This window comes from Phyllostomus discolor, chromosome 5 (assembly GCF_004126475.2).
Source record: "Phyllostomus discolor isolate MPI-MPIP mPhyDis1 chromosome 5, mPhyDis1.pri.v3, whole genome shotgun sequence".
In the NCBI taxonomy this organism is placed as follows: domain Eukaryota; kingdom Metazoa; phylum Chordata; class Mammalia; order Chiroptera; family Phyllostomidae; genus Phyllostomus; species Phyllostomus discolor.
The window spans coordinates 62,084,191-62,107,757 of NC_040907.2; the positions used below are offsets into that span (position 1 = coordinate 62,084,191).

At 34.0% G+C, this 23,567-nt stretch overlaps 1 pseudogene; it reads left to right on the top strand.

Moving 5' to 3' along the window:
* Positions 1 to 18,787: 18,787 nt before the first annotated feature.
* Positions 18,788 to 19,529, top strand: LOC114496604 (annotated as a pseudogene).
* The last annotated feature ends 4,038 nt before the right edge of the window (positions 19,530 to 23,567 follow it).

Genomic DNA, 23,567 nt, shown 5'->3' on the forward strand with positions numbered 1-23,567 from the left:
GTTACAGTTTATAGCTAGAAACAGCTTTATTAATAAAAAAGATATCAAATCAATAACCTAGTCTTCTAATTTAGGAAATTGACAGGAGCATGGTGATTACCAGAGAGAAAAGGGGGTGGGTGGAGGCAGGTAGAAGAGGGTGAAGGGGGGATAAATTATGATGGAAGAAGACTTGACTTGGGGTGGTGAACACCTAGTAGAATATACAAATAGTATATTATAGAACTGTACATTTCAAACCTATATAATTTTATTAACCAATGTCATACCCACAAACTCAATAAAAATTTAAAAAATTGAAAAATAATTAAGTAAACATACAGGAAGTGGGACCAAGAGGCTAATAGAAGTCAAATCAATAATTAATGAAATAGAGATTAAAATACAAAAAAAATCAATGAAACCATTAGTGTTTTTTAGGAAAAAAAAAACAAAACTGACAAAACTAAGCCCTGGCTGGCATAGCTCAGTGGATGGAGCTCGGGCTGGGAACCACAGTGTCCCAGGTTCGATTCCCAGCCAGGGTACATGCCTGGGTTACAGGCCATAACCCCCAGCAACCGCACATTGAAGATTCTCTGTCTCTCTCTCTCTATCTCCCTCCCTTCCCTCTCTAAAAATAAATAAATAAATAAATAAAATCTTTTAAAAAAAAAAAACTGACAAAACTTCAGAAATAATAGTCAAGAAAAAAAAGAGGAAAGGCAAATTATTGCAAGAAGAAAGGATAAGACCTCACTATCAACATTACAGAAATGAAAAGGATTAAAATGAAATACTACTAAAAATGAATGCCAAAACATAGATAACTTAGATGACATAAAAATAAAATTCTAAAGAGACCACATAATCACAAATGTTTTTTAAATAAAAATCTAAATATACCTACAATATAATAAAGAAATTTAATTGATGATTTTAATGTTTCCTTTTAAAAAAGTTCAGATCTGTTACTAGTGAATTCTAATAAGCATTTAAAAATTAATGTTGATTCTTCACTAACACTTCAAAATATAGAATGGCAAATACATTTTCAAATCATCCTGTGAGGGCAGAATTACTGTGATTAAAACAAAGCAAAACAAAACAAAAATACTAGCCTTGGTTTGTGTGGGTCAGGGGACTGAGCATTGCCCTGTGAACAGAAAAGTAGCTGATTCAATTCCCACTCGGGGCACATGCCAGGGTTGCAGACCAGGTCCCCTGTTGGGAGTGTGTGTGAGGCAAGCTATCGATGTATGTCTCACACATCAGTGTTTCTCTCCTTTTCTCTCTCCCTTCCCCTCTCTCTAAAAAATAAATAAAACCTGAAAAAAAAAAAACTAGACAAAAAATAACAGAAAAAAACCCACTATAGATCAATATTCAAATGAATATCAACAACAAAAAAAAACAACAAAATACTACCAAACTGGATCTAACAAGATGCAAAAAATCATACCAGATAAGCAAGTGTAATTTATCATAGGACTGCAAAGTTGTTTTAACATCTGAAAATCAATTGAGTTATGCAATAGTAATAACCCACATGATTATTCCACTATCTGAAGAACAACAATTTGACAAAAACCCAATGCAATACCTTATTATGATAAAAAATACCTCCCAAAACTAGGAATAGTAGGGAAATTTCCCAACTTGATTAAAAACATCTAAAGAAAAAAAATTGACAAATATTATATTTAGAGGTGAAAAATCACTGCTTTCTTCCTAAGATCAGGAATAAGATGAGAAAGAATGCTCTTGCCAGTTCTATTCCACATTGTACTGAAAGTACTAGTCAGACCAATTAGACAAGAAAAAAAGAAATAAACTGCATCTAGATTGAAAAGAGAGAAGTATAATTATCGCTATTCACAGATGACACTATCTTGTATATAAAAAATTCTACAGAAATCTTGGAAAAAGTGGTAGAACTAATAAGCAAGTTGAGCAAGATTGCAATGCAACACGAGATCAATATAAAAAATAGTTGTCTCTATACACTAACATCAAACAATATGTAAATAAAATTTAGAAAACAGTTCCATTTATAATAGTATCAGAAATGATTTTTAAATTTACTAATAAATTTAACAAATAGTATAAACTTGCTGTCTGAAAACTATAAAGGAATTGAAAAGAACCTAATAAATAGATATTTTATGTTTATGAATCAAAAGACTTAAATGCCTAAAATAGCAAGAGTCCCCAAACTATTCTACTAATTAAAATGAATTTCTCATCTAAATCCTAGGTGGCTTATTCAGAAATTGATAAGCTGGCCCTACAATTTATTTAAAAATAGAAGGAACCCAGAATAACTAAAACAATCTTGAAAAAAGAATAAAATAGCAGAACTCACACTTCTCAATCTGAAAACTGACTACAACGCCACAGCAGTCAAAGGTGCATGTGATGAGCATATGGATAGGCAGATAGATTATGGAACAGAATTGAGACCTATGGAATATACACTTATGTTTATACTAAATTTATTTTATTTTTTGTAATAATTCTTTTTTTTACATTTTTATTGTATTTTTCTATTACCATTTATCCCCCCCACTTCCATCTCCACACTGTTGTTTGTGTCCATGACAATGACATCAATAACCCAAGGACAAAAGAACAAGAAAAGAGATAGATCTCTTCATTATACCACCATAAAAATTAATTCATAATAAATTGTAGGTCTTAATGTGACAGCTAAAACTATAAATTCCTAAGTTAAATTTAATAGTAAATTTTTCTGACATTGGGTTAGGCAGTGATTTCAAGATACAATTCCAAATGCACAAACAATAAAAGAAGAATAGATAAATTGCACTTTATCCAATTAAATAATATGTTCCAAAGAACACAGTCAAGAAAGTACAACAATAATATATAGAATGAGACAAAATATTTTAAATCATGTATCTGTGATTAATATACAGAATATATGAAGAACTCTTAGAACTCAATAATAAAAAAGTAAACCAATTTTAAAAAGGGGAAAATCTTTGAATAGACATTTTCTCAAAGAAGATGTATGAATGACCAATAAGGACATACAAAAATGCTCAGTATAATTAGCCATTACAAAAGTGTAAATTAAAATTTCACACCCACTAGGATGGTTAAAAACCACAGGAAAAGTGAAGTGTTGACTAGAACATGGAAAAATAAGAACACTCATGTATTGCTAGTAGGACTGTAAAATTACAACCACGTTGGAAAACATTCTAGCAGTTCCTCAGATTATTAAACAGAATCATTATATGATCCCCCGCAATTACATTCATGTTTATATACACAAGAAAAATGAAAGTGTATAGCCACACATATATGAATCTTCTTAGCAGCATTATTCATAATAGCCAAAAAGTAGAAACATCCCAAATATCCATCAACTGAAGCATGGATAAACAAATTGAGACATTTCATAAAATAAAATATTTTCATCAATAAGAAACACTGAAGTACTGATAAATGCTAAACATAGATGAAACTTGAAAATATTGTGCCTTTTAGAAAAGCCATCACAAAAGACAACATATTGTATTATCTTCATTTGAAATGTTCAACATAGACACATGCATAGAAACAGAAACTATGTGAAGGTATGAAATTTCAAGGGGGTGGATGAAAATGTTAGATAATTATGTAGTGGTTACAGTTGCAAAAGTCTATGAATATATTAAAAACTGTTGACTTAAACAAGCCAATGAATTTTAAGGTATTTAATTATATTTCAATAAAGCTTTAATAGCAAACAAATAATAAACACCTGGGAAAATCCATTTGATTCTCAAATATTGCAACATTTTCCTTGGCTAATCTTATTGACATAAAAGCTTGTACAAGGCATCATGATGATAAGCATTTTACATGTGTATTTTTACTTAATCTCACTTAATAACCACATCAACACCAGAAAGTGAGTATACATACTATTATCCCTGCTTTGTAGACAATATGACAAAAGCTGAGAAGAGTTAAAGTCACTCATCAAATTTACATAATTTCACAGCCAAATTCTTGCTCTTAACCACAATACTGTATCACTCCCCTTTCCATCAAATAGAACATCTAAATGTGTCTGACAATGAAGTGTTAACGCCATTGTCTATTGTACACAATTTCTATTCTCCATGGGAAAATTTAAAAAATCCCAGACTAATATACTTTTGATATTATGGCAAAGGGTATCTTAACTGGAAAGTAGTAAGTTTGTAATTTTAAACAACTCACAGATTGCTTGTTAGCTCTAACTTTTTGGCATGAAGAGAGGTGTGATAACATGCAGTTAGGCTATTCACAGTGCTGTATGCTTTATCTGTCTTTTCCAATATGACTGCTCATCAAAGACTCATTTCTAAAATGTCTTTATGGATTCTTTCTTGTTATTTGTGCAATGTGTGCATGGTGTAGGTTGTAAACATACAGATCATAATATTGAACTCAAGTGAAAAGAAGACATCAATACTAGCTAGTGACAATCAACAAAATAAGGAGTGATGAGAAGTTAATTACAGATCATATTATGTACCTTACAAGTTGGTAAACAATTTGGTTTAAGTTTACCTTTAAGTGGGATTATTTATTTATAACCCACCAGTGTTTTCATATAAAATTCAAGGGGATGCTCAAATCAGACAGATCATTTAAGCCTTTACAGATGAAAAAAGTGATGGTTCAAAAAATGATGCTTTATCCAAAGTCACAGAACTAATCAGAGATAAAACCAGAGCTAAAAACCTAGTCTCTTGTTTCCCAGGTTGGTTACAATACTCCTGTCTCCCATTTAATCCCACTGGACTCAAAACCCTCATGTAATGTGGGTATAAAGTCTTTATTTATACTTGACAAAATAGGAATAATATTGTTATCAAATTATAGAGTAACAGGAATGTTAGTTAGTCAACATTTTATGAAGATTAATAAATTTTGTCCCCACTGGTTGTCTATTTATTTAATCATTGCTTTCCTCCCTATTTCTCAAGAGAACAATTTGTCCCTGGCTCCCTGTCTGTAGCTCCAAAGTATAGCTGTTTATTTTAGTGATAGTCTATAATTAAAGACAAGAGTTATAAAGATTGGGGAAAAGGATGCTGTAAGAAATCACTGGGACAATCAAGAAAACAAGATGATAAAAATCTAAAAACATAATATTCTCACACATGTAAAGTAAAAACTTCACTTAAAAATAATCTTTGAAATATAAATGTAACTCTCTGCTTTTTCTAGCAAGAATACTGCAATTTAAAAAATCCCATTATCGAATATGACAGGGCAACAATTACTCCTGTAACATGACAGTAATACTCATTAAGTTCTTGGAGCGGAGAGAATATTATCAGGAGATATTGTTTATGTTACACATTAGGCTTTTTTTTGGCATGAATTCTGGTTGCCTTTGGCAACAGCTTCATTTTACAGAATTGACTAGGATATGACATCATAAACTATTTTACAGAATTTCTAAACTATACTGTGTTCTTTTAGTTACTACCTTCCTACTTGTTGATAACATTAATTTACATTTTGAATTCTTTGTCTCACTAACTAGATTAGCCATATTCTTAATCTGAGTATGGCTAATTGAACCTTACAAATTCATGGAATATGCCACTGATATTACCTAATCTTAAATCAGATGGTAAATATGTTATCTTGAGCCCAATCCAATGAGAATAGTTAATGAGCAAACACTTCAGTCAAAAAAGACATTTTGGCAAGAAATCACCACTCTGTATGTGAGGTTGCCAGTGATTTTCCCAAAAGGAAGATGTATAGACGTCATTCATTCTTTCATTCGTATATTTATTAGTCTTATTACCCATGAGCTCAAATTTCTTGACCTGTTTTTCACCTTCATCTTTATTAACATTGAAATCAAAATATGAGCAGAAAATATATATGATAAATGTTTTTTCTTGGACTTTCAAGACAGATTTTTATTTATATACATACACATATATTACATATATGATTTATACCTGTAATATAATTTTAATTTTTACAAAAATAATGAATGTTTATTATAGAAAATTTTGGAAAATATAGAAAATTATTTTTAATCATCTGTACTTTACCACTTTAATTGACCAATTATAATACTTTTATTTTTCCCTAGAATAAATAAATATCTGAAATAAAGATTATATGTTTACTCTCCATGTTCATTATAACCAACTGGAATTGTATCTCTTGCCACAGAGTCAGAATAATATAAAGATCATTTTCTAGCAGAACAGTCAATTAACATGATGAGAAGTCTAAGGGTGGCATAAAGGTTGATCTTTATGAATTTGAAGTGGCACACTTGGTTTAGACAGATTAATTAAAACAGCCTGGTACATTTTGTTATCATATGCGATTCACATCTTACAGTATTAAAGTTGTATTAGGTTTATAAAATGAGGAAGTAATCCAGAGAGGTGCTAATTAAATGTAAATAAAGGTTATTATGAACTTCTCAATTGAACTCAATAGGCATTATTATATTAAATAAAAGTGGCATCAATCAGATGCCCAGGTGCATGGATTCCCTTAATTTTCAGCTTTAGGTTCCTCAATGAACCATTATTAACCAGACAAATTTAATTAAACATTCATAAAAAGGTTTTGGTAAGCATTTTCTTGAACAGTGTGGAATATGCTGCAACATAACTACTTATTGCCTAAAAATAAAAGATTTGTTTCATAAACAAAATGACTTTTTACTCTCACTCATATTAAGCTGTTTGGTTCATCCACATAATTCTTGGAGTATAATTTCAGTTGTGGATTTTTTCCAGGAAAGTGATTCATACGTATTTCAGTTTCCAAACATACATTATGAAATATGCTCATACTTCCCTTTCTCATTCAATTTAGTTTGAATACACTTCAGTGCCTACAGGCATTAACATACATTTTCCACATTGATTTAATAAACAGATGACACCAAACTCCATGAAAAAAAAGAAGGTTTAAATTGCAGAATTCCATTCTTGAAAATGAGTGCTTTTAAAAATATTTTTTAAATAAGATTAACAATCATTAGCTCAGGCTAACTAGTATTATAATTTGTCATTCTTTGGAAAAGTGATAAACTGCACTTAAAATTTTTGTGCTCTGACCTTAACTACTGCATTTTCTTTACACTAAACATATTGTTGGTTATAATGTTGGGTGAAATTGAGAAGTTTAGCTTGCCAGCTCACATATGTAGACACAAACTTCTAAATACCTTGTGAATTCTTGAAAAACTATGACCATTTTACTTATTTGTTGTTCTCAGGTTACAGGGTTTTTAGTTTGTTTGTTTGTTTGTTTAATTGAATAATTCACAATTTTACATTCAAGACTTAACTCCTAAATAATATTATTTTAAACTTATGTATCCAAATAATACTATTACCTAGTAATTTTATAAATTCTCAGCAAATGTTTATTATTTTAATAGAACTTATAAGATACAGATTAAACTGTATACTCTCAGGAAACAAATTTCTGATAATAAGATTTAAAACCACACACAAATAAAGACAGAATTCTGATGCAAAGGAAATGCAGTATATTATTGAAAAACTAAAGGCATTATATAACTCTACATATGAGGAAAAATATCTTTATACTGTGTTTCTTCCTTCTGAAAATAGAATTAACTTTCTGTACATCATTATTCAATCAGTTTTGGGAACTGAAATTATAACATCCTGTTTTGTTATTGAAACAATATATCAAAGGACAAGCAAATACAAAGGTAATTCTCTGTGGAATAATTCTCTTAAGTTGAAATTTATGTTAAATTAACACATTGTATGAAAGGTTATGCATAATGATATTTTTGCCTTGAATATTATTTGACGAGTGTGTGTTTCTTTCAATGATGCCAACAAAAAAATTCTGAAATATTCTTTCTGTTACAAAATCTGAAATATGTTTCTCAGTGAGATAAACTAACAGGTTGAATTTCCTCCAAGGTTGTAGGACATTTTTCAATTAGATTTTAAGCCAAATAAAACTATCAATAGCATGTCTCTAAATCAAGGACCAAGATTTTGGCCTACTCTTTAGACAAGAGAGATCAGGTATGCTGTTTTTCTCCAGGCTTTCTATCTTTCCTAAATCTATTAATGAGAGCTTCACCAGATGAGGAAATTCCTCACTCCATAGCAATTCTAAAATCAGAGAATTTTCAAAGGGATAGTAAGGTTTTCTCAATGATTATAGACATGTTTATGGTAGAAAGCAAATTATTTTTAGATTAATTAAATCTAGGTACATACCTTGTTCCTGCTACTTACTGGTGGGAGACTTCAGGCCAGTTGTTTAATCTCCTCTGGAATATAACAGCAGCAACAACTATTTCAGGTGATTGCTAAGAGAACATGTAACAGCTTATGATGGTGCCTTTTATAAAAAGGGCAATTGATAAATGGTATCTCTATTCTTATTTGATCAATGTATGAGAGGTATTTAATTTTTTGAGAGATGAAAATAAGGTCATAGGTAATTGCATATATTACTTTTTAAAAAAACTTATTAATATGGACTATAAAGGGGTCAACTTATCAAGAAGTGATGAAATTAGTTAATATTTATACATCCAACATAAAGCAACTAAATATATAAGGCAAACATTACAGATAAGAAGGGAGAAATACCAATACAATGGTAGTTGGAAACTTCAATACCCTACTTGCAACAATGGATATTATCTGAACAGAAAATATATGTTAGGTCAGGTGAACCTAACAGATATTTATAAGTACCTCGTGCTAACCGATTGTGCCACTGGAGCTCCATAACAGATATTTATAAGACATTCCATCTAAAGCAACAAAATATATTCTTCTTAAGTACATGGAACATTCTTCAAGAAAGGTCATAAGTTAGACAACAAAGAAGTCTTAATAAATTAAAGAAAATTGGAATCATATTTACCATCTTTTCCAACCAAAATGCATGAAAATAAAAGTTAATTATTAGAACAAAAGTGGAAAATTCACAAATGCGTGCAGTTAAAATAAGATGCTCCTGAGCAATCAATGGGCCAAAAATAAATCAAAATCTTAAAAATCTCAAGAAAAATGAAAATGAAACACAACATACCAAAATTTGTGGGGTGCAGCAAAAACACTTCAAAAGGTACTTTATAGCAATAAACACCTACCTTATAAAAATAAAGATTTCAAATAAACATCCTAACTTTACATCTAAAGAAACTAGGAAAAGAACAAACTAAGACTGAAGTCAGTTGAAGGAAGAATATAACAAAGATCAAGGCAGAAATAAATAAAAAAGATACCAAAAGACAATAGAAAAGATCAATAAACTAAAAGCTGTATTTTTGGAAATATTAAAAAAATAGACAAATGTTTACCTACACTTGCCAAGAAAAAAGAGAAAATACAAATAAATATAATAAGAAATGAAAGAGGAGACATTACAACTGATACCACAGAAATACAAAGGATTTTTTAAAAATAACATAAATATTTTAAGCCAACAAATTGCACAACCTAGAAAAAATGGATATATTCCTAGAAACATAGAATCTACCAACATTGAATCTCGAAGAAAGAGAAAATCTGAGCAGACTAATCATCTCAATCATTTTATCAGGTAGATAAAATCAATAGTCAAAAGCATCTCAAAAAGAAATGTCTAGGAACAGATGGTTCCCCTGGTAAGTTCTATCAAACATTTAAAGAAAAATTAATACTAATTCTTCTTAAATTCTTCTAAAAAGTTTGAAGAGGAGAGAATCTTACAAAACTCCTTTTATGAGGCCAAAGTTATCCTGACCCCAGAGCCAGATAAAGACACAAGAAAAAAAACACGATAGGAAAACCCTGATAAATTCTCAGCAAAAGGTTAGCAAACTGAGCACTCAGCAGCACATTTAAAAGGTAATACACCATGGTCAAGTGGAGTTTATACATGGATGCAAGAATGGTTAAACATAATGTAAATCAATAAATGTGACAAACCACATTAATAGACTGAAATGAAAATCATATGATCATTTCAATAGATGCAAAAAAAGCACTTGATAATATCTAACATCCTGTCATGATGAAACTTTCAATAAATTAGTAAAGAAGGAATGTACCTCAACATAATAAAGGCTGTATATGAAAAGCCCACAGTTAACATCACACTTAGCAGTAAAAGCTGATCCTAAAGACTTTCCTTTAGGATCAGGAATAAGACAAGGATGCCTCTCTCTACACATTTATGCAACGTAGCACTGAAAATTCTAGCAAGAACCATTATGAAAAAAATAAAATAAAATGCATCTAAAGTGGAAAGGAAGAAGTATAATTATCTCTATTTGCAAATGACATGGTATTATATAGAAAACCTTAAAGACTCCATCAGAAAAAAAAAAGAACTGTTGGGACTAATAAAAAATTCAGTTTGTTCCATATAAAGTCAGCATGCAGAAATGAATTACATTTCTCTACACTAACAAATTCAATATTGATTAAAATTTCAAGGCATTTTTCATAGAAGAACAAACAATTCTAAAATTTGTATGAAACCATGAAAGACCCTGAATAGCTAAAGCAATCTTGAGAAAGAAGAATAAAGCTAGAAGCATCATACTTTGTTATTTCATACTATATTACAATGCTATAGTAGTAAAAACAGTATGATGTTAGTATAAACATAAGAGTACAGATGAATAGGACATAATAGAGGACCCAGAAATAATCCAGTGACTATTTGTTCATTTAATTTTCAACAAAGGAACTAAGGCTATACAATGATGAAAGGATAATCTCTTCAATAAATGGTTTGGAAAAACTGAACAGCCACATGCAAAAGAATAAAACTGGATCTTATCTTAAAGCACACAGAAAGACTGATTTACAGTGGATTAAAGACTTGAATGTAAGATCTGAAACCATGAAGCTAGAAGAAAACATAGGCAGTAAGCTTTTTGACATCAATCTTGGCCATGGTATTTTTAGACTTAACACCAGTAGCACAGACAACAAAAGCAAAAATGACAATAACAAAAACAAATAGGATTACATCACACTGAAAAACGTCTGCAGTAGAAAGGACACCATCAACAAAATAAAAAGGCAATTCGCTGAATGAGAGAAAATATTTGCAAATCACACTTCTGGTAGGGGGTTAACACAGAAAGAACTCATACTACTTAGTAACAAAAACAAACTCCCCCACCAAACAAACCAGATTAAAGAATGGGCAGAGGAAGCGAATGAACATTTTTTTTTGAAGAGGACATACAAATGGCCAACAGGTACATGAAAAGGTGCTCAACATCACAAATCTTCAGAGAAATGCAAATCAAATCCACAATGAGCTATCAGTTCACACCTGTTAGTATGGCTATTACAAAAAAAAAAGAGAGAGAGAAGAGAGAGAGAAACAAGAGAAAAGTGTTGGAGAGGATGTGGAAAAAGGGAACCCTTGAGCACTAGATGGGAATGTAAATTGGTACAGCCACTATAGAAAACAATATAGAGGTTCTTCAAAAAACAAAAATAGAATTACCATGTGATCCAGCAATCCCATTTCTGGGTATGCATCCAAAAGAAATGAAAATAGAATCTCAAAGAGATATCTGCAGTCCCATGTTTATTGCAGCAGTAATCATGATAGCCAAGATATGAAAACAACCTAAGCATCTCTCAATAGATAAATGGATAAAGAAAATGTGATGCACATACACACAATGGAACATTATTCAGCTACAAGAAAGAATACTCTGCCATTTGCAACAAAATAAATAGAATTTGAGGGCACTATAAGTGAAATAAGTCAGAGAAAGAGAAATACTTTGCTTATATACGTGAACTAAAAAAACAAAACTCATGTAAACAAAGACTAGAATCATTCCCAGGGACTCGGGGCAGGGGTGAGGAAAAGGAGATGCTAGGCAAAGAGCATAAATTTCCAATTACAAGATGCATAAGTTCTGAGGGTCTAATGTACAGTATAGTGGCTACATTGAATAATAAGAGATCTTATTGCTAAGAGAATAGATCTATTGCTAAGAGAGTAGATCTTAAATGTTCTCATTACAGAGAAGAAATGGCAATTATATGATATGACACAGGTGTTAGTACCCCTATGATGGTTGTCATTTTGCAATGTGTAAGTCTATCAAATCAACACACTGTACAGCTTTAATTTACACAATATTATGTGTCAATTATATCTCAATAAAGTTGAAGGAAAAAGAAGAAAAAATAAATACAAGAAGAAAGTAACCCAATTTTGTCACAAAATTTTATAGGCTTAGGCAACCAAGGTCAGAGAAGCAAAATTAGGGTGAGGGTGCCATGGCCGAGAGAATACCGCATGCAAGGGGCTAGGGTATGGAGAGTAAACTTCCAACTTCCACTCAACAGAGAATCTAAGGAAGTCTAAGGAAGTAAAGATGGTTCTCTTCCATCAAGAAATGAATTTCACATATTTTTATACTCGGTGGGAAACTGCAGAAGTTACTTATGTTTAATATTGTTTGATTAATTAGAAAAATGTCCTCAGCTACAGTATTTGAGACTGCTCTCAGGCAATTGTTGCAAAGGAGGGTGGACAGAGAAAAGAAGCTCTGATAAATCAGATGGCTCTAGTTTGGGGGATAAAAGATCAAATAAAATTCATAACACCATTTAAAACCTAACTCAAATGAAACAAATGATCTTCTGTGACCTTCAATATTTTGTTTTTAAGGAATCCCTTCTGTGCATTTGAGTGTCATGGCACCTCTCCAACCCTAAGTAATGCTTAAGAACCATTCACTCTACCCACTCATTCACAGTCACTGCATATTGGGGCTGAGCTAGACCTGTGGTTGTCTATGATGGATTCTTTGAGAGAGTGAATTAATTAATAAAATAGGGAAGTGAATATTTAGATAATGAGAAGTAACAGAGATTATATCACTCAACTTACTCTATTCAGGATTTCTTTTAATTACATTAATTAAAAGTATTTGTTATATCCTGGTTTGTAGCACACAAAAATGAGAAAATAAGGCCACAATAAAACCTGACACTCAAAAAAATTCTAAGTGAAAGAGAGATAAATATTTTCACGGACTATTATTTTGGGAATTTGTTTTGGGAGAACACAGATAAAGAGAAAGGGGTCTCCTCATTCATTTTAACTTATTTTCATAAAAACACAGAAATATATTAATCTAAGCAGTTTTATATTAATAGTCTAATGCCAATATAAGCTTTTCTTATGCTAAATTAAGAAGTGCATGTAACCGCTTGTAACGTTTTTATATTAGTAACTTCTTGAAACTTAAAATAAGGTTGCTTTGTCATGTAAATTTACATCCGCCAGTATGTAGGGGTTTTCCTCCTGTGAATTAAGTAAACTATTACTTCAGTAATTCCATCTTTTCCTTTTGCCATTTTAGAAATTTTAACAGTTTCCTTCCTTTTTCAATGATTCCAACAATTCTTAATATAACAATAAAACAACAAAGAAATATCTCCCCATCTATTTGTTTAATAACAATCAAACTAAAAACATACTAGAAGTTCTTTGAATTTTGAAACAATAGTTGGAATTAGGAATAATTTATAAAACTGGTACATTTCTATCAATGACATGGTTAACACATTGAAAAATGACCACATTCAAGAGGCTAAGTTACACCAAAATGTAAGAGCAAAATATGTTTTTTAGTCCAAGGATGAAGAGATTTAGTAATGCCATAATAAGTAAAACAATATAAATATTTTAGACAAATAAGAGTAATTTTTAAACAACCATTTAGTTTTTTAACTTAAATTCTTTGGGGAGATGGTACAGTAGTGAGAAGAGTAAATCTGGGGATCAGATTAATGGGGCAGGTCGTTATTCCTCTATTATTTTGCCAGGTGATATTGTATAAGTTATTAGATGCCAATACCTCAATTAACTGTAATAGTCATATTATTGTATCAACATTATTGGATTATTTTAAAAATTTAAAGGAAAGCACTTCCCATATATGAGTTACTTAATACATAAGAGCTATTATTATCTATAAGATTACTTAACTATTTATAAAATAATTTAGAAAGCTATAACAAAGAGTCTAGAATATAGCTGTATTGCGATTCCTGTTTGTGTAGAAAATCTAAATAATCTTGGGGGGATAGATACCTCAAGAATTTTGAAGGACAGAGATTCCCAAACATCCCTCAGTGTTGTTTTCCAGCAGTGAACCCTGATTTTATTTTCTGAATAAGGAAACTTCTATCCTAGCACTACCTTGTTTAACAAAGATGGAAACAACCTCAAAAAGATCTCTTGTCTGATAACTCTGCCAACACTAGTGGTTTGACTCTGTGAAATTGGTGAGGTTTTATTTTGTGAAATCTCTGACCTTACAATTTTAAGTATCTGCCTAACATTTTCAAGGCTAAGTCAACTGATATTAAGAAACTAGTGCAAAAGAGAGAAAAAATTTAAAAAGGTATTTTTTAGCCTGATGAACATTTTTATTTTAAAAGAGAACCACCTGTTTGAATCTCAGCTCTGTCACTTACTAACTGTATGGTCTTAGCCAGATTAATTGACCTGTTGGATTCCATTTGTTTCATCTGAAAACATGAGGACAATACTTAACTTCTGAGGTGTTTTAAGAATTAAATTACCACTATATGTAGGGATAAGGGAGGGAAGTAAAGGAAGAGGAGGAAGAAGAGAGAGAGGGAAAGAGGGAAGAAAAAAGTAAGGGAGGAAGGAAGAGAGGAAGGAAAGAAAGAAGGATGGAAGGAAGGAAGGGAGGGAGGAGGAATAAGAGGAAACGAGTTGAAGAAAGCAATTCTTAATGAGAAAGGGTGACTTGGCACTCTTAGAGTTTTAGATTTTAACAAGAACCTGCGATACAGAGCCCCTTGCGCTATATTCTAGTTAACCTAAGAGGAGTTATATGCTTACATTGCTATTTCCCCCCCTTTCTCTGCCTACCACTTAGCTAAGATGACTTCAACTGATTTCTACAATGGAAGATAAAGGATAGAAAATAAATAAAATCACCACTCTTCAGTGAGGAGGACTTTAAGTGAAGATTCCAAGTGGAATGGGGTGAGTGATGTTGTTGGGACACCATCCCAGCAGGCTGAGGTCTAAATATCTTGTGTGACATTATTTATTCTCTTTTATCCCATACAATTTTACAATCTTCTTTAAGGATTAGAGTCTATTTTTATTTTTATTTGAATATTTACCTTTCTTCATTTTTTTCATATAAGATGCAATGCTAGTGTTCACAGAAACGATGCTGAGTTTTGGGAAGTACACACAGTTTCTGAGCAGTACCACTTAGGACAGATACAGGATTTGTCCTTATCTTGTAGACACTCAAGTGAATGCTGAAACAACTGGTGGTCTTACAAGAGAGCTATGAGACTCTTGGATGAGACGTCCATGGAGAAACATTCTCTGGATGGTGATGAAATGTTGCAGCACAGAACTGATTGCAAATGATGTTTATAATGTGGAGTGATGTTCGTATTATTTAACATGGGGAAACCTTGCTCAATTAAAAAAAAATTCTTCATAAATATGGCAAAGGTGCTGACCAATCAGTACATACACATAAACCATTAGATCGGATACGCAGTCAATCCCAATAAATTCTGTCTATACCAGAGCGTATTGAGCTTGTGTCAACTCTGCAGCTAAGAAGGGAGCTTTCAAGATCATTTCATCTACCCCGTGATGCTGAAACATCCTGAGGCCAGTAAGATTAAGTTAGCCTGACTCTTAACCTGCACTGTATTTACCCTGTGTTCCCCAGGAAAACCAGGGCTACTGTATCTTTCATATGACTTTATGCCATTAAGAATCTGATGAACATTTTTATCTTGTTCTTTGGAGAAATGCATACTGCATAACATTACCTACACTATTAGGAAGTTCAAAAATGTTAGAGTCAGGCAGCCCTGGGTTCATATCTCAATGCTGCTTCTAACTTAGCTTTGTAACCTTGAGCGAGTCACTAAGCTCTTCCAATTACTTCTTTTCTTATCTGTAAAAGAAAATACCATGACCTTATCTTTAGAGCTGTTCAGAGGATAACATGAGATAGTTCCTAACTTCCTTACCATATCCAAACTCACAAAGGACAAAATATCTATATTTAAAAAAATGTATTTATTTATATCTGACTAAGCAAAAGTTACTGCTTTTTCTTAATGTAATGTTCTTTCCATAAAATTCCATTGAAATATCTTTTCCTTTTCCATCATTTCTTTTTCTTTTATAGCATTCATACCTCTAAATAATAAAAAATAAAATTGGCCCTGGCTGATGTAGCATAGTGGATTGAGTGTGGGCCTGCAAGCCAAAGAGTCGCTGGTTCGATTTCCAGTCAGACACATGCCTGGGTTGCAGGCCAGGTCCCCAGCAAGAGGCGCATGAGAGGTAACCACATATTGATGTTTCTCTCCCTCTCTTTCTCCTTCCTTTCCCCCTCTCTAAAAATACATACATAAAATATTTAAAAAATAAATAACAGAATTGGAGTGTTATATTAATAAAAGTGGAAGAAAATATGAGAATCATTTGTATTGCAGCTTTTGGTTGGCTAGATATATAGAAGAAAAATTACTTCTGAAAGTTGTAATGTAGCTCTTCATGTATACACCTCCCATTTACTTTCTTCTCTAGAATCTAAGACAGTACATTTTTGACTGAATATCTCCTAAAATGAATAAGCAATTAATGAAATAAGATCATATGGTCACTCAATGTTGACCTTGAAAAAAATGAACCAGATAACTGAGGAAGATTATAAACATACCATAGAAGTTCTTATAATTTTCTGAAACTGATTTACCATTTTCATATTTCTTGTAACCCATAGGTCTCAGCTCATAGAGAGGACAGATGTCTCATCTTTTCCTAGAATCTTACCTTGAATTTTGGTTGCCTGCTGAGTTACAACTGCTCTTTACTCACAATCTCCTTGATATATTCTTCTGTTGCTGCAAGAAGCCCCCACACAGCCCCTTTTTGCAGACTTTAGTTTTACATATTTTATATAATATGCACAACAAAGCCAGCATTGTAACTAAAATTATGCATTCATTATTGTTTATTTGAAAATCTCTGTGTTGACATCAAAAGTTTACTGTGTAGCCTGGTGTGTTATCCTTATAATATGCAAATTCCTTTTTCATGTTCAACACTGACAAGAACAGGATTACTTCACTTTAAAATTACATTAACTTATGTCTCTTTTAATTTCTTATTCTTGATTCAAATATGTAAATAGCAATGATTCCAATTTTATATGCTTCAATGGTTTCTTAGTAGCCAGTGAAATGAGCTGGTAGGTTTAATCAGGCTCTGTTGGATAATATTACAGACTATTAAAGTCTTCATAACCCTCGTTAGTTGCAGCAGAGCTTGCTCATCAGGGTTTGCAGCCTTGGAATAATACATTCACCGGAAAAGAAAGGTGGGGGACTCTGAGGGCACATAAAAATCCAAAGATTTCACTCGCATTTCCAAAGTATTCCAAATCATTTGACAGTTCAAGTCCCTTCAATAGACCAAATCCCTTCTTCACACCTAATACCTGATTCAATGGCACCAATGCAACGTTTCCTCCTCTAATTCTGCATTGGCCACTTCAGTACTGTGAAAATACTCAGAAATAGAGGATATAACAGAACAGACAAAATCCATGCCCTCATGGAGCTTACAGCCTAATGCGTAGAAGTGGATAATGTCCAAGTAAATAACTGTATAAAGTGATCCATGGTGATAAGTGCTCTGAAGAAAACATAAGCAGGTTGGAAGAGGTGGAGAATGCCAGCATAGGTGGTGGGGTATTACATGATGTGGTCAGAGATGGCTTTGGATTAGATGGCAGCTGATCAGAGATCTGGCATACGGGAGGAAATGAGACCCATGAGTATATGCAGGAAGGGTGTTCTAGGCCAAGGAAGCTGCAAATACATAGGTCATGAGGTGGAAGGCTGCCTGGGGCGTTTGAAAGTCATCAAGGTAGCCAGCAACTGCAGGGCAGAGTGGTCAGAATGTCAGTAAAGTGAAGGACTGGAGAGTTTGTAGAGCCTGAGAGGTCATTTCAGGTCTTTTATTTTATTGTTGTGTCTTTAAAAATTTATTATTATTTTTGTATTCTGGGATATTATTCTGACATATTTATTCTTTGATTTTATTATAGGAATCAGTGAAAGAGGTTGGGCACTTCAGCGACATGCATGGATTTGTATTTTATAAGGGTCCTTTGTGCACCATGTTTAGAATACACTCTATAAGACCAGGACAAAAGCTGGGGGGACAATTAGTCCCTTACAAAGTCTCGGGAAGAGTTGATAGTGGACTGATGGTCTAGGGTTGGTAAGAGACTAGGTAAGGTTTCTGTACTTTGTTTTTTTCCCTCCCTTTGGCCAGAAACATTGTTTTTAAACTGTGGATATCTCCTCCCCATAAACCTTGACAAAGTTCCACCATCTTTTAAGTGGTCTTCCCTGATATTCTACATATTTGGTGCTACAGGTTTTGCTAAGCTCATTTAGTCCTTTCTGGTGCTTTATCACACAGTATTTACCACATTGCCTTTTATATACGTGTTTGTCTTCCTAGTTAGATTATCAGCATCCAAAGGTATTGTTTGTAAAAACAATTAAATTCCATATACCTGGCACAAAGTTTCAACATGCATCAAAAACTGCATCAGTGTTTAACAAATGAGTACCTCCAAGTGTAAAATAAAAAATACTTGAAGTAACTTTCTAATCCATAAACAGAAAAGCCACAATTGCTTTGGGAAAGAATATACAACCTTACTCTCAGAAATTTAGAACCTGGCAGACGCCGCCGCCGCCTCGGACCTCTCCGCGCCCAGCCATGGTCAATCCCACCGTGTTCTTTGACATCGCTGCCGACGGCGAGCCTTTGGGGCGCATCTCCTTCGAGCTGTTTGCAGACAAAGTCCCAAAGACAGCAGAAAACTTTCATGCTCTGAGCACTGGGGAGAAAGGATTTGGTTATAAAGGCTCCTGCTTCCACAGAATTATTCCGGGATTTATGTGCCAGGGTGATGACTTCACATGGCACAATGGCACAGGCGGCAAGTCCATCTACGGGGAGAAGTTCGATGATGAGAATTTCGTCCTGAAGCCCACAGGTCCTGGCATCTTGTCCATGGCAAATGCTGGACCCAACACAAACGGTTTCCAGTTTTTCATCTGCACTGCCAAGACTAAGTGGCTGGACGTCAAGCATGTGGTCTTTGGCCAGGTGAAGGACGGCATGGACGTCATGACAGCCACGGAGCGCTACGGGTCCAGGAATGGCAGACCAGCCAGAAGATCACCATCACTGACTGTGGGCAACTCTAATACATTTGACTTACGTTTTATCTTAACCACCAGACCATTCCTTCTGTAGCTCAGGAGAGCACCCTTTCACCCCCATCTGCTTGGAATGTTCTATAATCTTCATGCTCTCACCGCAGTTCAGTGGGTTCCATGTTTTCCCTGCCCCTTCCAAGTCTAGCTGGTCTGCAGAGTTAAGTTTATGATTATGAAATAAAAACTAAACAACAACAACAACAACAAAAGAAATTTAGAACCTGCCAAAGCTAGAGTTGGTGAACAGCACTTGGAGTTCTGCTGCCCACTGCCGTCCCCCAGGCAAAAAAAAAAAATCCAGAGGCAAAGGTTTGGTGATAAAGGAAAGAAGTCTTTGTTCCAAAGCAGTTACTTAAGCCTATCAAGTAACAGCTTTAATCACTCAACCCTATCAATTAAGGCTAAACTGTAACACCTGAGTACTCCTAGCTTTTTTTCCTTATTAGTTTTCAGTTATCCTGTTTCTACAGGGTTCGTTTACAAATTAAAAACAACATAATGTACAAAAACTACACAATTTTGGAAGAATGGCAGGCTTCTGCCTCAGAGCCTGTTCCCTCCAGAACACCCAGAGAATAAACCTGCCACCCTCTGCCAAGCCAGCCTGATCCTAGGCTGTGCCTGGAGTTTCTTCCCATCCAAAATACCATCAGTTGAGAAATGCAGGCAGCTGCAGCATGATCATCCCGGCATCTTGGGGGAAGAAGAACCTGAGAGAGAGAGCCAACTCAGGAGCCAGAGAGCTCTCTCAGAGCCAGAGAGCTGCCCTCTTTTTATTTCCATTACTCTGGAGGCATTTGGCTTCTCAGCCAGCTCCACCCTAGACTGCCCACAAATGCCTTGGCAAACTCCCCCTACTGCCCCACCCTACTTCTCCCCAGTGATCTGAGTTATCTTAATCAGATCTCTGTGTATCACCAGGGTGAGATCTTTGTTACTTGACCAGAACACAGGATAGGTTCCAGAGTTCCTCCTCATAGGTCACCATAAAAATAAATTCTGAAGCTGAAGTGATATGTCGTTTGGTGAAAATTCAGAGGGAATTTCTACATGAGATTATACATGTTCCTACAAAAGAATAAAGGAAATGTCTTCAATTTTTCTCCACTGAGACCAGACCTGAGGGATGAGTGAGATGGTAAGCAGAGGCATTGACCCATTTTGTAAGACATTTCTCCAGTTTGTCAGTGGAGGCTTCATGGCACAGGTACTGTTTTTGTATTTTGTTTGTTTTAATAATCGGGTCACCGTTTGTAAATTAGAGGAATGCAGCCATAAACATTCGACTAGTGTTTCCACAGCATCATTGAGTAAACAGAGCAGGGTGTTGAAATACTTGGAGAATTTATAATTAATGAATGTTCATACTCAAAAAGCACTATTTGAAAGATTGACATTAACCACTGACTGTCACTTTCAACACTGGAGGCATTTCAAGGATATCGCTGATAACAAACTTCTCACAATATGTTAGTGATAAAAAGCCGGGAGAGTTAATAGTACAAATCTGAAAAAAAAAAAAAATGGAATTAGGATGAAACTATGGGCTGAATGTAACAGGCTAGAAATTATTAGGGATAAATTTATAGCCCTATTTTTAGGTTCTAAAACCCAGATATAAAAGTGCAAGATGGGAAAAAATAAAAGCAATTTGTAAGAAAAGTATTTAGGAGCATCTTGAGTATAAGTTTGTCAAGTAGTCAAGAATACTTGATTCAGCTGCCAAGAATGCTAATTTGATCTTAGACTACATAATGGAAATATAATGTCCAGAAGAGAAGTAATATTTTCTTTTTAGCATGTACTGAAAGCGGTTACATATGGAGTATTATATTCCATTAGGCATTACATGTCAGGAGAAAAATGGTCAGAGTAGGGCACATTATAGAAGGGCAATTAGAATAAAGGAGAGACTCAAAACAATGTTACTTCAGAATTAGTAAAAGAAACTAGAAGTTTTTAGCCTGGAGAAAAAGAAAAAACCCTGATGGGGAATAAAATAGACCATGGGAAATGGCATAGAAGAGGAATTAAAGGATTCTGAAAGAATCGTTAGGGCAGAAGCTGAAACAGTAAGTTTAAAAAAATTGTAATCTGCCCTAGCTGGCGTAGCTTAGTGGATTGAGCGCGGGTTGCGAACCAAAGCATCACAGGTTTGATTCCCAGTCAGGGCCCATACCTGGGTTGCGGGCCACATCCCCAGTGGGGGGGTCACGTGAGAGGCAACTACATATTGATGTTTCTCTTTCTCTCTTTCTCCCCCCCTTCCCCTTCTCTAAAAATAAATAAATAAAATCTTTTAAAAAATTGTAATTTCAGCCCAGCCAGTGTGGCTCAGTTGGTTGGAGCATCACTCCATAAACCAAAAAAAGTCCTGGCCCGGCCCACATGTAGGTTGCGGGTAAGGTGCCCAATTGGGGTGTATGCAGGTGGCAACCAATCGATGTTTCTGTCATGTTGATGCTTCTTATAATTTCAGGTACATAAAGTGAGTGACTTGCAAATATTTAAAAATATTTATACTTTAATGAGCCACTTCCTAAAGGAATGATTATATCTTCATTGAAAATGTTCAAGATAGTTTTTTTCTATTAGTTTGTTTTGGTGTTTAGCCAAGAGCAGCAAAGAGGAAAGGAGAAGAAGCATTTCTTGGATTATAGTTGGGATGGATTTCCTCTAGGATTCCTTCTGATTGAAGTGTTTTATGATTTTTTTTGTGATTTTATTATAATGAAATCTACTTTTTCACTAAAAATTGGGTGGGTTTTTGTTGATAATGTAGACAATGATAATAATAATAATAATGATGATGATGATAATAATAATAGCAGCACCAGTGATACAACTATTTATCATTAGTATGTTCCAAGCAGTATACGTTATTGACATTGTTTCACAGAAATCCTATGAAATAAGCCAGATGAGACACCCAGATCTAGCCCTTACTATGTAATCTATTTCTTTATCTTCAGGCCATGTAGGTTTGTTGAATCTTACGGGTTTGTAGAATCAAACAAACAAAATATGATTTTTAAACAATTACATTAACAGCTAACACATACATGGCCCTTACAATGTGTGAGACACTGTATCAAATGCTTTATACTTCACGCCTCACAACAACTCCATTGTAGAGATGAGGAAACTGAGGCACAGAGAGTAATTTGACCATATAATTAGAAAGTGGGAGAACTGAAATTCAACTTATGGCAATCTGGCTCTACTGATCACACGCTTATTCTCCATTGTAAATTATTTCTATGACCAAGAGGAGACTTCTTACCTTAATGAAAGACATATCATTATTACAGTAATAATATACAAAGCAGCAACAAATGGGTCAAAGTGTCTAAGACACTTTCTCAACCTGTTAGTGATTCAGCTTATCTCCCATGTCTATGTATTGAGCATCAACAACAAGAATGTAGCATCTGTTTCAAGACTGAGTGCTGGGCAGTAAGCACAGAAGATTGTGGTATTTGAGTGAGTTAACTGTTTTATAATGCCTAGCCTTGGTGACTCCAACTGTCTCTGCACTTGAGCTAGCTCTGTAGTGTCTACAGAAATGCTGGGTGGCCACTCCAAATGATACCTGACCATTCATTCACTGGTCAGCTCATACATTTGATCAATTGTAAACAAGCTAAGAGAGAGCTTTGCAGTCAGCAATGGGCAAATGCCCAGACAACAGGGAAAGTCTAGAATTAATCATTTCCACTGCTACAGTTTTAAAATGTTGAGGTTAATTTGAGAATGAGCATTATTCATGTAAATTTCTCCGGGGACTAACTACCTGGACTCGTTCCAAGCATCATACAAGCAAGGCCCAGGCAGTTTTGGCAGGGAATCACAATGTTGACCTACAGTCCTTTGCTGTTAGTGACCAGGGTCTTTCACAAGCAAATGTTGCCAAGTTAATTGCACCATGCCAAAATATAAGAATTGAAAAAATATCCACCAGACTCTGCACTGAACATTCTTTGTGATTTAGTAAGTAAAAGGCCTTTGAAAACTTCTATTGGCAGATAAGTTTTCTCTATGTCTTCCTCAAAATAACAAATTCAAAGGGGCTTTTAAAAACTGCAAGGCTAAGGTATTTGAAAAAGTTCTTCAGTGTACTCAGAATTCACTGGTTGCTGAGTTCAGCCATGTCTTGAGAGTATCCTAGTAAAGAGATGTTTCTCTCACCCATGAACTTGATTTAGAAATGATTAACAGAGTGAAGCTGGAAAC